Here is an 11,367-nt window from a genome sequence, read left to right as displayed (position 1 = left end):
ATGGGCTGATGTGTTATGTTGAGTTGATTATTTTACATCATGGCCTATAAATGAATGAATGAGGTATTTATTCATTCATTTGAACTGAAAAATACTTGATGCATTGACAAATACTGTGTCTGAATATTTACAAATATTGTTTTGATCTCTTGATTTACTATTGATAATTCCTGTATATTTTTCTCCCTCTTTTGAAAGATTACTGTGATCCATTGATGCTGTCTTTTATGATGATTTATTTCATGAGATGAGTTTTTGGTGATTTGTTTGTTGGTGTGTACTTTGATATGCTTTGAATAAGCAAGGTACATGGTATAAAAAAAGAAATGAGTCCAACTTATGAATTAAATTAAAAAAGGACGTTTATATAATTGTAAAAGTGCTGGTATTGTGTATTTTGTACTGTTCTGTGAAAGGTGATTAATTCAACAGGCATAGCTAGGATCACTACCGTCACAGAAAATGGCATCTGAACAGGGACTGGAAGACTTGAGAACTTGAAGAAAAGTGATGACCCTCATTTTGATAAATGCTTTTTGTTTGCCTCAGAAAATGAACTGAACTCAAGTGCAAACCCTGTTATAAGGTAAAAATTGTTTTGAACTTTCTCACTTTGTGCTGGAAACCTTTGAAGTTTATTAATTATTTAATATGCATGTAATTGATGAAGTATAAAGGTGATGAACTAAACTGATGTAAACTAAAACTCATATAACCAAGTGTGGTTACCAGATTTTGGGAATTGTTTTAGAAACCAACTCCAATCTTTGAATTTGTGGTCTTAAACTTCAATAACCAAAGTGTTAAGTAATCAGTAACCAAAGAGGGTGTAATCCCAGTTGTGAACTATGTTATAACACCAATATGTGATTGATATTATTGTGAAGTGAATAATTGTTTATTTGTTTTTCATTTCATGTATTGGCAACATATACAATTACCTTATCTTTACTACACAGTACATAACAGCAGATGCTTTACACCCATCATCAACCTTTGTGGACATTGATGTTTAGGATGTTGCCAGCCACTCCAGTCTGAATAAACTGGCCTGGCCGGTGTCTAATTATCCTTATACCCCCATTCAATCCACTACATTGCAATCAAGAACCCATGTTACCGAATGGAAACCAAGACCAGATGCAATTGTGTACTCCCTCTCCAGCAGGGACAGCGGGAGCTGGTTCTCAAGTGTCCTCAGGTGCCCAGTATGATTTACCTGGGACGGTTCCCACACCTGCAAGGGAGAATGGATATCTTACTGCCCTGGTCCAGGCTAACTGTGACAAACTTTTTAACCTCATGGAGAAACAAGATACAGCTGTAAGTGCATTTACTAGTGAACTGAAACAGAGTTATTCGCAACATAAAAGCCAATTGGAAAGTCTTACTGATAAAGTGGATAACCACACTCAGCAAATTTCAAAGATTTTCTCAAAAAACTGAAACCGGGACTGATCAAATGGTAAAGACAATGAAATTTTTAATAACAGATGAACTCCAAAAAGTTGAAAAATCATTGACATCAAATATTTGTTTCATGGTAGAGCAACTGCAACAAGAGGTATAAGACATCAAAACCAGCAAAACTTTCAAAAAAGCCACAAAGAATTTGCTAAAGACTTCTTGCACTGGACTTTTCAGTTTGAACGCCTTAGTGATGAAGTAAATGAGCTGCGAGTGGGTACCGAACACAAATCTTAAAAATCAGGATGGTCTTCTCCGGTAGTCCTAGTGCTGAAAAAACATTCACAGCTTCACTTCTGCATTGATTATCGCAAGTTAAATGCTAAAACGGACCGCGATGCATACCTACTGCCAAATCTGGATGAAATCACTTTCAAGATCTGCTATCTTTTACACTCCAGGGGCCTCATTTATAAAATGTTGCGCAGAAACCGTCGTAAATTTGATCTTACGATCGTTTCTCAGAAATGCGTACGTGCGATTCATAGAATGAACGTACGAACAGAAAACGAGTGTACGCGCCTCTTTCAGATGTGAAATCTATGAATTGCAAATTATCTTGAACTTGTGCGCAATTGAATGGTTTCAGCTCTCTGCCTTGTAAACGACTCCTAATTAATATCATTAACATAAAATATCACCAATCATCATAATTTAGAACAGCGACCTGCAAGAACAGCTTACATTTGAAAAAATCTGCATTACTCCGACAACAAAAAGTGTGTACGTCTGCTCGGACCCTGACGCGACGCTAAGCACTTTTCCACGTCAAAGACCGTTTTTATAAATATGAGCGTTGGCGTGGATTTAAGCGTACACACACTTTACGATCAAATCTGTGCGTACTCACGCTTTATAAATGAGGCCCCAGTCCCCCGCCAGCGTTTTTTAAAAGTTGCCAGCCACCGCCAGCATTTTTGATGATTTTCACCTAAATTTGACGGCCCTCAGAATATTTTCTGCTACGAATATAAGAACATATTATATATCAAAATAAAGAACCAAAATAAAGAAGAAGTCTCTGCTTTTAAACAAAAAAAAAAATATTTTATTCTATCTTCATGTGTTCATGTTTTATCACCATTTGAATGCAGGTGGGTACCATCAAAAATACAACATTTTGGACAAAAAACTGAGAAAAATGCATTATCAAAGTAGTGCATTTTCATGCAAAATACATTCAGATGTCATATTCTTTCACCTGTAAATAATTATATGAATAATTTAAATTGCATTCAATAAACAGAACAAACAGACACACACAAACATATGATTATACACACAGGCTACATACATACATATACTGTACACGCACATAGATAGATAGATAGATAGATAGATAGATAGATAGATAGATAGATAGAGCACACACACACTTGTTTCACTATCCTTTCATTCATAGGCGTAATGGTTTTTATACTGTATGTGCTATTGCCCTACACCAATCCTACACCTAAACCTACCCCTTACAGGAGACTTTCTGCATTTTTAGATTAAAAAAAAAAAAAAAAACTTAATTCTGTGCGATTTATTAGCTTGTTTGCCCATGGGGACCTCAATTTAGGTCCCCACCGTGACACGAGTCCCCATGAGTCTGTGTGTATTCAGGTTTAAGTCCCCACCAGAATAGAAAAACAAGTACACACACACACCCCTACCCCTATTCAGATCGACGGATCGGTTACAACTACAGATGTTTCTGTGTCTGTAAATGCATCTCTCTCACTGACTACATCGTCCCGATCAGATTCAAAATGGTCAAAGCATGATCTACATAGGCTATGATCTATATATGATCTACATTTTCTCTGATCCTTCCATTTATGCCAATCGTCTTCTATTCGCACCCTAAAGACCCAGAAGTCCCGTAACTCATTCAGGACATGCGCTAGGGCTTTCCTTACCGTAATACACCTAGAACACGGATTGCCGTAAAAACTCGTCAATGGCGGGGAAGCGTTGTCTCTTAATTGATGAGATATCTCGTCAATGGCGTTGAAAGAGTTAATAGTGGGTACTGGCAAATTACTGTGGATGCTTCCAGTAAAGCAAAGACTGCCTTTACTACCCCTGTTGGGCTATTTCACTTCAATGTAATGCCCTTTGGACTTAAAAATGCCCCAGCCACTTTTCAGCGCCTTATGGAGACTGTCTTGGGAGAGCTACGTGGAAGTTTTTGCTTTTTATTCCCCGTTTGTTGTTATATGTTAGAGCTCTCCTTTTCCTGTTTTTCTCCTTTACCATCTCTCCAATCCTATTCTGCTCACAGGTGATTGGAGATGAGTTTTGTTCCCACTTTGTTGCAGTTTTTTGTAAAATAACTTCTATTTTTGCTTTTCAGATAAAAGTGTGGTTTCAGTTTAGTATGATGCAGGCTCATTTATTGGTACTAAATAATTGATAATAAATAATATTGATGATAAGTAATCAAATAATATTGGGCTTGTTTTTGAAGCTGCGATTGCTTATTTGTCCTCACGAGAGTTGGCAACAGTGCCTTTGTTCGTTGCACCGAGAGTAAGAGTTTTCGTTTGCTGTACCGAGCATGAGATTTCGGACAAGTTTGAACTGCCCAGAAGTTTTTACATGTTTAAAATGTGCAAGAAAAAGAAACAACGAGACTGCAGATTACCGAAATGAGGCCTGCTTGTGAGTTAAATTAAAAAAGGATGTTTATTGAATTGTAAGGGTGCTGGCATTGTGTATTTTGTGCTATTCTGTGAAAGGTGACTGATTCAACGGATCATTACCATCATAAACCGTAACAGTATCTCAATGACATAAAAGTAACTACTAAATAAATAAACTGTTGTAGGATAAATGTTTAGGTTGATTTGAGCCAGAGGCTTTTGACAGTGGGACCGGATCAGACTGCATGTAGTTTTCAACAGGGCTCCAGCACACCTCTTCACATCTTTCTGCAGCGGTCACAGCCTTAATTCTATTTGAAACTTTAATGCAGCTGACTGTCAGCATCTGTAAGACGGCTGTAGTTCTCTGTTCACAGCAGCTGGCTGTCAGGCACCTTGTTCTCATGCTGTCAGCAGCAGTCATGTTGTGACGGCGCTGCATCCTAATCCCAGCACACTGTGTGACTCATGTACTTCTCTAATAGATCGATAATTTCATCAGTTCACTTTTCCTCCTAAAGCATGATGCAGCTAAGTGGTTAAAGCTCTTAAATTGCCTTTTTAGAAGGGCTATCCAGACTTAAATTCAATAAAGGCATTGGCTGGGTCTGTTACTTAGCCACCAAGTTAATGTTAAACCCTAAGGACTTGCGTTAAGATGAGCAACAGCACTGCAATTACACACATCATCTCTCCTCTCAAGTCCTTTGTGGTTGAGACTCACTGTAATAGAGGAATGACATGATTATACAAACATTTAATACAAAGATGTTTCCCTATGGGTTTTCCATTTTTTTTAAATAATGGTGCGCCCAAATAGCGTCCTTCGCGTTGCCCGACGTGAATTTGCGTCTATTCGTGTTTTTACATTTGACTTTGTATGAAATTTTGGTGCACACACACCATAAGAGGCTCAGTGTCTCCAATGTGGAAAAAACAAACAAACAAACAAAAAAAAAACATGAGAAATACAAATAAAAAAATTATAATTAATAAAGAATTGAATACATAATGTAGTCATTGTTATATATGATTAGAATTAACCATAGGCATAGCAAAAGTAATCAATTAAGTAATATTCAAATATTTAATATTAATTGTATGATAATTGTTTTTAATAATTAAAATTGGATGAAATATTCAAATAAATAAATTAGTGCTGTCAAACGATTAATCGCTTCCAATATAAAAGTTTTTTTACATAATGTGTATATTTGTTATGCACAGCGGGTAAAGTAAGTATTGAACACGTCACCATTTTTCTCAGTAAATATATTTCTAAAGGTGCTGTTGACATAAAATTTTCACCAGATGTCGGTAACAATCCAAGTAATCCATACATACAAAGAAAGCAAAACAAATAAGTTCAGAAATTAAGTTCTGTGTATGTAATAAAGTGGAATGACAAAGGCAAAAAGTACTAAACACATGAAGAAAGGGAGGTGCAAAAAGGCATGGAAAGCCAAGACACCAGCTGAAATCTATCAGTAATTAGAAAGCAATCCTGCCCTTTGTCAGTGGAAATTATGCTGCCTTCATGTGCTATTGGAATTATTGTAAATACGAGTTTCCTAATCGGAAATTGGACGAGAATGGCCTCTCAAGTCATATTTACTACTGGGAAATTCGGAAATAATTTTGATACCAGAGTTTCCGAGTTGGGCGGGTCATAAACTTTAAACATGGTGGAGGGAACAACCATTGTTGCTGTCAATGCTGTTCTCACAACAACTACATCCTTTTGTCTTGTCGCTAAAGTGGTGTATTTATAGGCTAGATATGAACGATCATGCGAAGCATATTGTATAAGTGAAATAAGCATGTATTTGACCAAAATTCCAGAATTGTCAGCGAACTGCATGTATAGCGCGGTGAATGTTTATGATTGTCAACCAATGGGATGTTACATTTTATTCTTTCCGACATTAAAGCATTTGAATACGACAAGCCCGTAATCACGACTTCCTAAGTGGGAAATAGGAAATTTGTGATAGCAGGTGAAGGCAGCATTAATATTAGTTGCTTCAACTGATGGCCTATAAAAAGGTGTCTCGTGACCAACATGTCACACAAGAAACATTTCATGATGGGTAAAAGCAAAGAGCTTTTCTCAAGACCTTTGCAACCTTATTGTTGCAAAACTTACTGATGGCATTGGTTACAGAAGGATTTCAATACTTCTGAATGTTCCAGTGAGCACTGCTGGGGCCATAATCCAGAAGTGGAAAGAACATCATTTCACCATAAACCGGCAATGACCAGGTGCTCCTCGCAAGATTTCTGAATAAAAGAATTATCAGAAGAGTTGTTCAAGAGCCAAGGATCACATGTGAAGAGCTTCAGAAAGACCTGGAATTAGCATGTAGAATTGTTTCAAAGAAAACAATAAGTAATGCACTCAACCGCCGTGGCCTGAATGCACGCTCATCACGCAAGGCTCTATTGCTGAAGAAAAAGCATGCTGAAGCTCGTTTAAAGTTTGCTGCACAACATTTAGACAAGCATGTGAAATACTGGGAGAATATAGTCTGGTCAGATGAGACAAAAAGTGTACTCTTTGGATGCCATAATACACACCATGGTTGGAGGTCAAATGGCACTGCTCATCACCCCAAAACATCATGGTGTAGCACTGGCAAAATTCATATAGTTGAAGGAAGGATGAATGGAAAAATGTACCGAGACATTTTTGATAAAAATCTGCTGCCATCTACCAGGATGATGAAGATGAAATGAGGATGAACATTTTAGCGAGACAATGATCCCAAACAGTTTCAGAGAAAGAAAGTAAAGCTGATAGAATGGCCAGCCTTTCACCTCACTTGAATCCAATAGAAAATCTATAGAAAGAACTAAGTTTAGAGTTCATAGAAGAGGCCCATAGACTAGTTTCTTCATACAGGAGGCGCCTTGAAGCAGTCATTACCAACAAAGGCTTTTGTACAAAGTATTAAATCAATTTCAGAAAGCATGTTCAATACTTTTTTCTCTGGGTCATTCCCTTTTATTACACAGAACTTAATTTCTGAACTTATTTGTTTTGTTTTCTTTGTATGTATGGATTACTTGGGTTGTTACCGACATCTGGTGAAAATTTCATGTCAACAGCACCTTTAGAAATACATTTAATGAGAAAAATGGTGACGTGTTCAATACTTATTTTACCCACTGTATATATAAATACAAACACATGCATGTATATATATAAACATAAGAAATATGTAGTACACATACATATATTATGTAAACAAAAACTTTTATTTTGGATGTGATTAATCACGATTAATCGTTTGACAGCACTAAAATAAATATTAAAATGAAATGAATAATGCAAAATGGTTAAAAATATATAACTATTTTGTAAATAACTAATAAATATTATTAATAATTAATTTAAAATAAAACTGCAATAAAGCGACGATTTATAAGATGTTTTTCATAACATGCCCTTAGGTGCAACACCCTCAGAAGGCATCAGATGGGTATCTAGAGTGCATGAGAGCATGATGATTGCGTTTGCACTTGATAATTGTCACCATAGCACACTAGCTGTTAGTAGAGCTCCGAGCTGCCGGCGGCGCTGAGACAAGACAAGAGCACATTAATTACAGCCAGGCTTTATCCTCAGGACTTCTCACTCACCGTCTCCATGAGTCAAGAATCTGACACTTCCACACAGCCAACAAATAGAGCAGTGGTTTTTCCAGCGCTGAACAAAGACGCGTGAAGATCTCCTCCTCTCTCAAGTGCTGTGAGGATGTGTGTTCAAGGAGTTAAAAATTCTGGATTAATGTGGTGGAACAGGCTTCTGCTGCTGGGATATGGAGTCCTCCACGCTCGCTGGCAGATTAAATATTGAGAAGATTAGAAGAAAAAGCTGACATCTAAGTATTTAGGCTTAATTACGCAGAATGTGCACTGAATGTCTTAAACAGTAAAGACTATAGTCACCCAGCAGAAAATACTAAATTGTTGAAATACTCCTATGTTCTCATAATGATGGAAAAGCTGTTAAATGCTTTTTGCACTTAATTTGTTCTGTTGCATGCTTATATTACGCAAAGCTTGATGCTATTATGAAGCTTAGACACCTGATGCTAGACAGCGGCCCCATGTGCTTTAATAGGAGTTAAATATGATGTCTTTCTCTGGAGATTTCATTTTATTCCACACAAGCTGCTCCAGAAACGTCATCACATGGATCTCTTTACTGCCCTGTTATGAGATTCAGTTATTCATTTGGACCTGAAATATGATGCATCAGCCTTGCATCATATTTGATGCTCATATTTTAGCATGATTTTTCTAAAAATGACGTGTGGATAATTAAGTAAACCCAAGTTATTTCAGTCTGCTAAGTGTTTATCTTGACATATTAATTACAGTTTTAATAATTCAAATTATTCCTACATTTACTTTATAAAAATAATTCGATTTCACAGCAAAATTGTACTTTTACTTATTAAAAATAAATCAATATAAATAAATTCAGTCCGAGGACATGTACATTTGCGAGAAAAAGTTATTTTCAATTTTCTGCATATGTTGGTCATGAAATTTGATTTTCACCAAAGCCACAAATATCAAACACAATATTTCTAAGCTGATAAAATGCAAGCAATCATCTTTCGTGTCTTTATTGAGCACACTCATTAAATATACAAAGTGATGGTGGAAAAGGTAAGCGAAACACTTGAGATGGTCCTCACTGCAGAACACAAGATCCAGCGGGTGTGGTTGGATATAGATCCAACTCCTCCCACCTTACATTTACCTAAACCTACCGGTCTCCACCCCCTGATCCCTAAGCCCACCCATCCCCACCCCCTGGATGTGGATCCAACCCCGCCTCCTGGATCTTTGTTCTGCAGTGAGGGGCTACTGAAACACTTGGCTTCTGGTGTCATTAAATGCCAACTGGAGGCAGATGTTATCAAACCAGGAGTCCAATCAATGAAATGAGAATAAAGGTGTGCTTTAGAGCTAAACAGACTTCTATAAACACCCAAACAGCGTCAGTGTGCTATTCACATGCAGCATTACCTGATGTGAGCCATGCCTTGAAAAAAAAGACATCTCAGAAGACCTACGATCAAGAGTTGTTGATATGGATGTTGCTGGAAAAGGTTACAGAGTAATCTCAAAGACTTTAGATATTCACCAGTCAACTATGAAGACGATATGGTACTGTGGCTACTTTCCATAGAAGTGGGCACCCAGCAAAGATCTCTCAAAGGTACAACGCAGAATGCTCAATAAGGTGAAAAATAACATTAGAGTAACAGCTAAAGATTTAATGATTTATTGAAGCTGGTTAATATCTCTGTTCATGCGTCAAACATACGTAAAACATTGAACAGGCGTGGTATCCATATAAGGACACCACAAATTGCTCTCCAAACAAAACATTGCAGCACGCCTAAAGTTTGCCAAAGACCACCTTGACACTCCACAACATTACTAGGAAAATGTCTAGTGGACAAATAGAACTGTTTGGGAAGAATGGCGTAAAAAGAAAACAGCATCCCAACATGAAAACATCTTCCCAACGGTAAAGTATGGTGAAGGGAGCATCATGATTTGGGGCTGCTTTGCTGCCTTTGGACATGGACCGCTTGCCATTGTGAAAGGGAAAATGAATTCCCAGGTTTATCAGGATATCCTACAGGATAATCTCAAAGTGGCTGTCTGCAAGCTGAAGCTCAGAAGAAGTTGGGTGATGCATCAGGATAATAAACCTCAAGATTGAAGTAAATGTACTACAGAATGGCTTCGGAGACATAATATCCATCTTTTGGAGTGGCCCAAACAAGCCCAGACCTCAACGCAATAGAGATGCTGTGGAAAGACCTCAAGAGAGCCATTTACACCAGACATCCGAAGAAAAAGAAGAATGGTCCAAAATTACTCCTGGATGTTGTGCAGGTCTAATAGCTACATTGCTTGAGGTTTTTGCTGCCAAAGGTGGTTCAACCAGTTATTCCAGCACGGTTTCATTGAATTTTTCCACCATAACTTTGTGTTTAATGGGTGTGTTCAATAAAGACATGAAAGATCATGAATGTTTACATTTTATCAGCTTAGAAATATTGTGTTTGTTGATATTTGTGACTTTGATGATCACATTTCATAACCAATTTAAGCAGAAAACTGTAAATAGTTCGCTTACGTTTTCTTTTCACTGTATAAGTTTTGACAGTGTTGATAATTTAGAGGCCTTGGAAATATATGTATTAATATACTAATTTCTAAACACATTTTAAACTTGGTCTTTGCTGTTTTAGCCGGTCTCCCAAAACCCACCGAAGACCTTTTTTCAAGGCACCGAGGTATAAAACATTTTAGAAAGTAGGCCACAAAGAATAGTCAATTAGATTTGTTTTTAATCCATTATTTTAACGCATTAAAGTGTAATGATGATGGATGGTGACATGAAAATGAGGCCCTGCATTTTAAATAGTGCTTTATATTGGAAAAAACAAGACTTTATACAGGCCTAAGAGTATATGCTTGTGGGTATGACTCAAACATTAGGCTATATGTAGGAAAGTGCACTTTGCATGACTTTTTTTCCCCCTCAGAATTACTAGTTTATATCTCACAGTTCTGTGTTTGCCTCTTAGAAAAAAAAGTTAGAACTCTGAGATATAAACTCAGAATTGTGGGATTAAAAGTCTTGTTTATATTTTTTATTCCATAGATGAAATAAGCTTCTAGCTTATACAACATACTGTAAGGTCTTGAAATGTGTTTTTAACCCTGAGGTGCATTCCAAACAGTTAGTCGATTTGGTGATAAAATAGCACAATGAGAGATTTACAAGTGATTTTTGGATGTCATTTTTGACTGGGAGCACCATTAAGTACATTTAACGGTGAATAGTTCCTTTAAAACTCGAGACCCGCGTTTTTATAATGCTTCGAGACAAAGATGTACGTCTAGCGTGTTTATATAGAAAATAATGGAGGAAAAACGTTGTTTGAACGGTCCTACCTGTGACTTTTAGGAGCAGTGTTGTCTGATTCACACTCTTTTTGCTCGCTTTTCTTTTGTACTCGGATATAAATCTGGGAAAGACTCTTTTTTTAAGCTAAAAGACGCCAGTTGTGATTTCACAGCTGTTTGATGATTGGTATTTTTGAAACCGCAATCCTGCACTTAACCACACGGTGTCAGTGTTTCGTAACAAACAACCTCTGCAAGGTAAGTGATTCGTGACTTCAATAATTCTTATTTGAAAAAGGATACTTTAACTACATAAAGTTTATAT

The 11,367-nt window shown here is 37.0% G+C and overlaps 1 long non-coding RNA gene across 1 annotated transcript; it reads right to left on the bottom strand.

Moving 5' to 3' along the window:
* Positions 1-863: 863 nt before the first annotated feature.
* On the bottom strand, positions 864-11,251 carry LOC131554311 (uncharacterized). The gene is made up of 3 exons (XR_009274367.1): positions 11,091-11,251; positions 7,740-7,937; positions 864-1,237 (listed from the first exon to the last, which is right to left on the bottom strand). It is a non-coding gene; the product is annotated as an uncharacterized LOC131554311 (long non-coding RNA).
* Positions 11,252-11,367: the final 116 nt, after the last annotated feature.

The sequence above is a fragment of the Onychostoma macrolepis genome, chromosome 15 (genome assembly GCF_012432095.1).
Source record: "Onychostoma macrolepis isolate SWU-2019 chromosome 15, ASM1243209v1, whole genome shotgun sequence".
NCBI lineage: Eukaryota > Metazoa > Chordata > Actinopteri > Cypriniformes > Cyprinidae > Onychostoma > Onychostoma macrolepis.
Note: the sequence above shows the minus strand (reverse complement) of the source record. Positions and strands in the feature narration are given on the sequence as shown.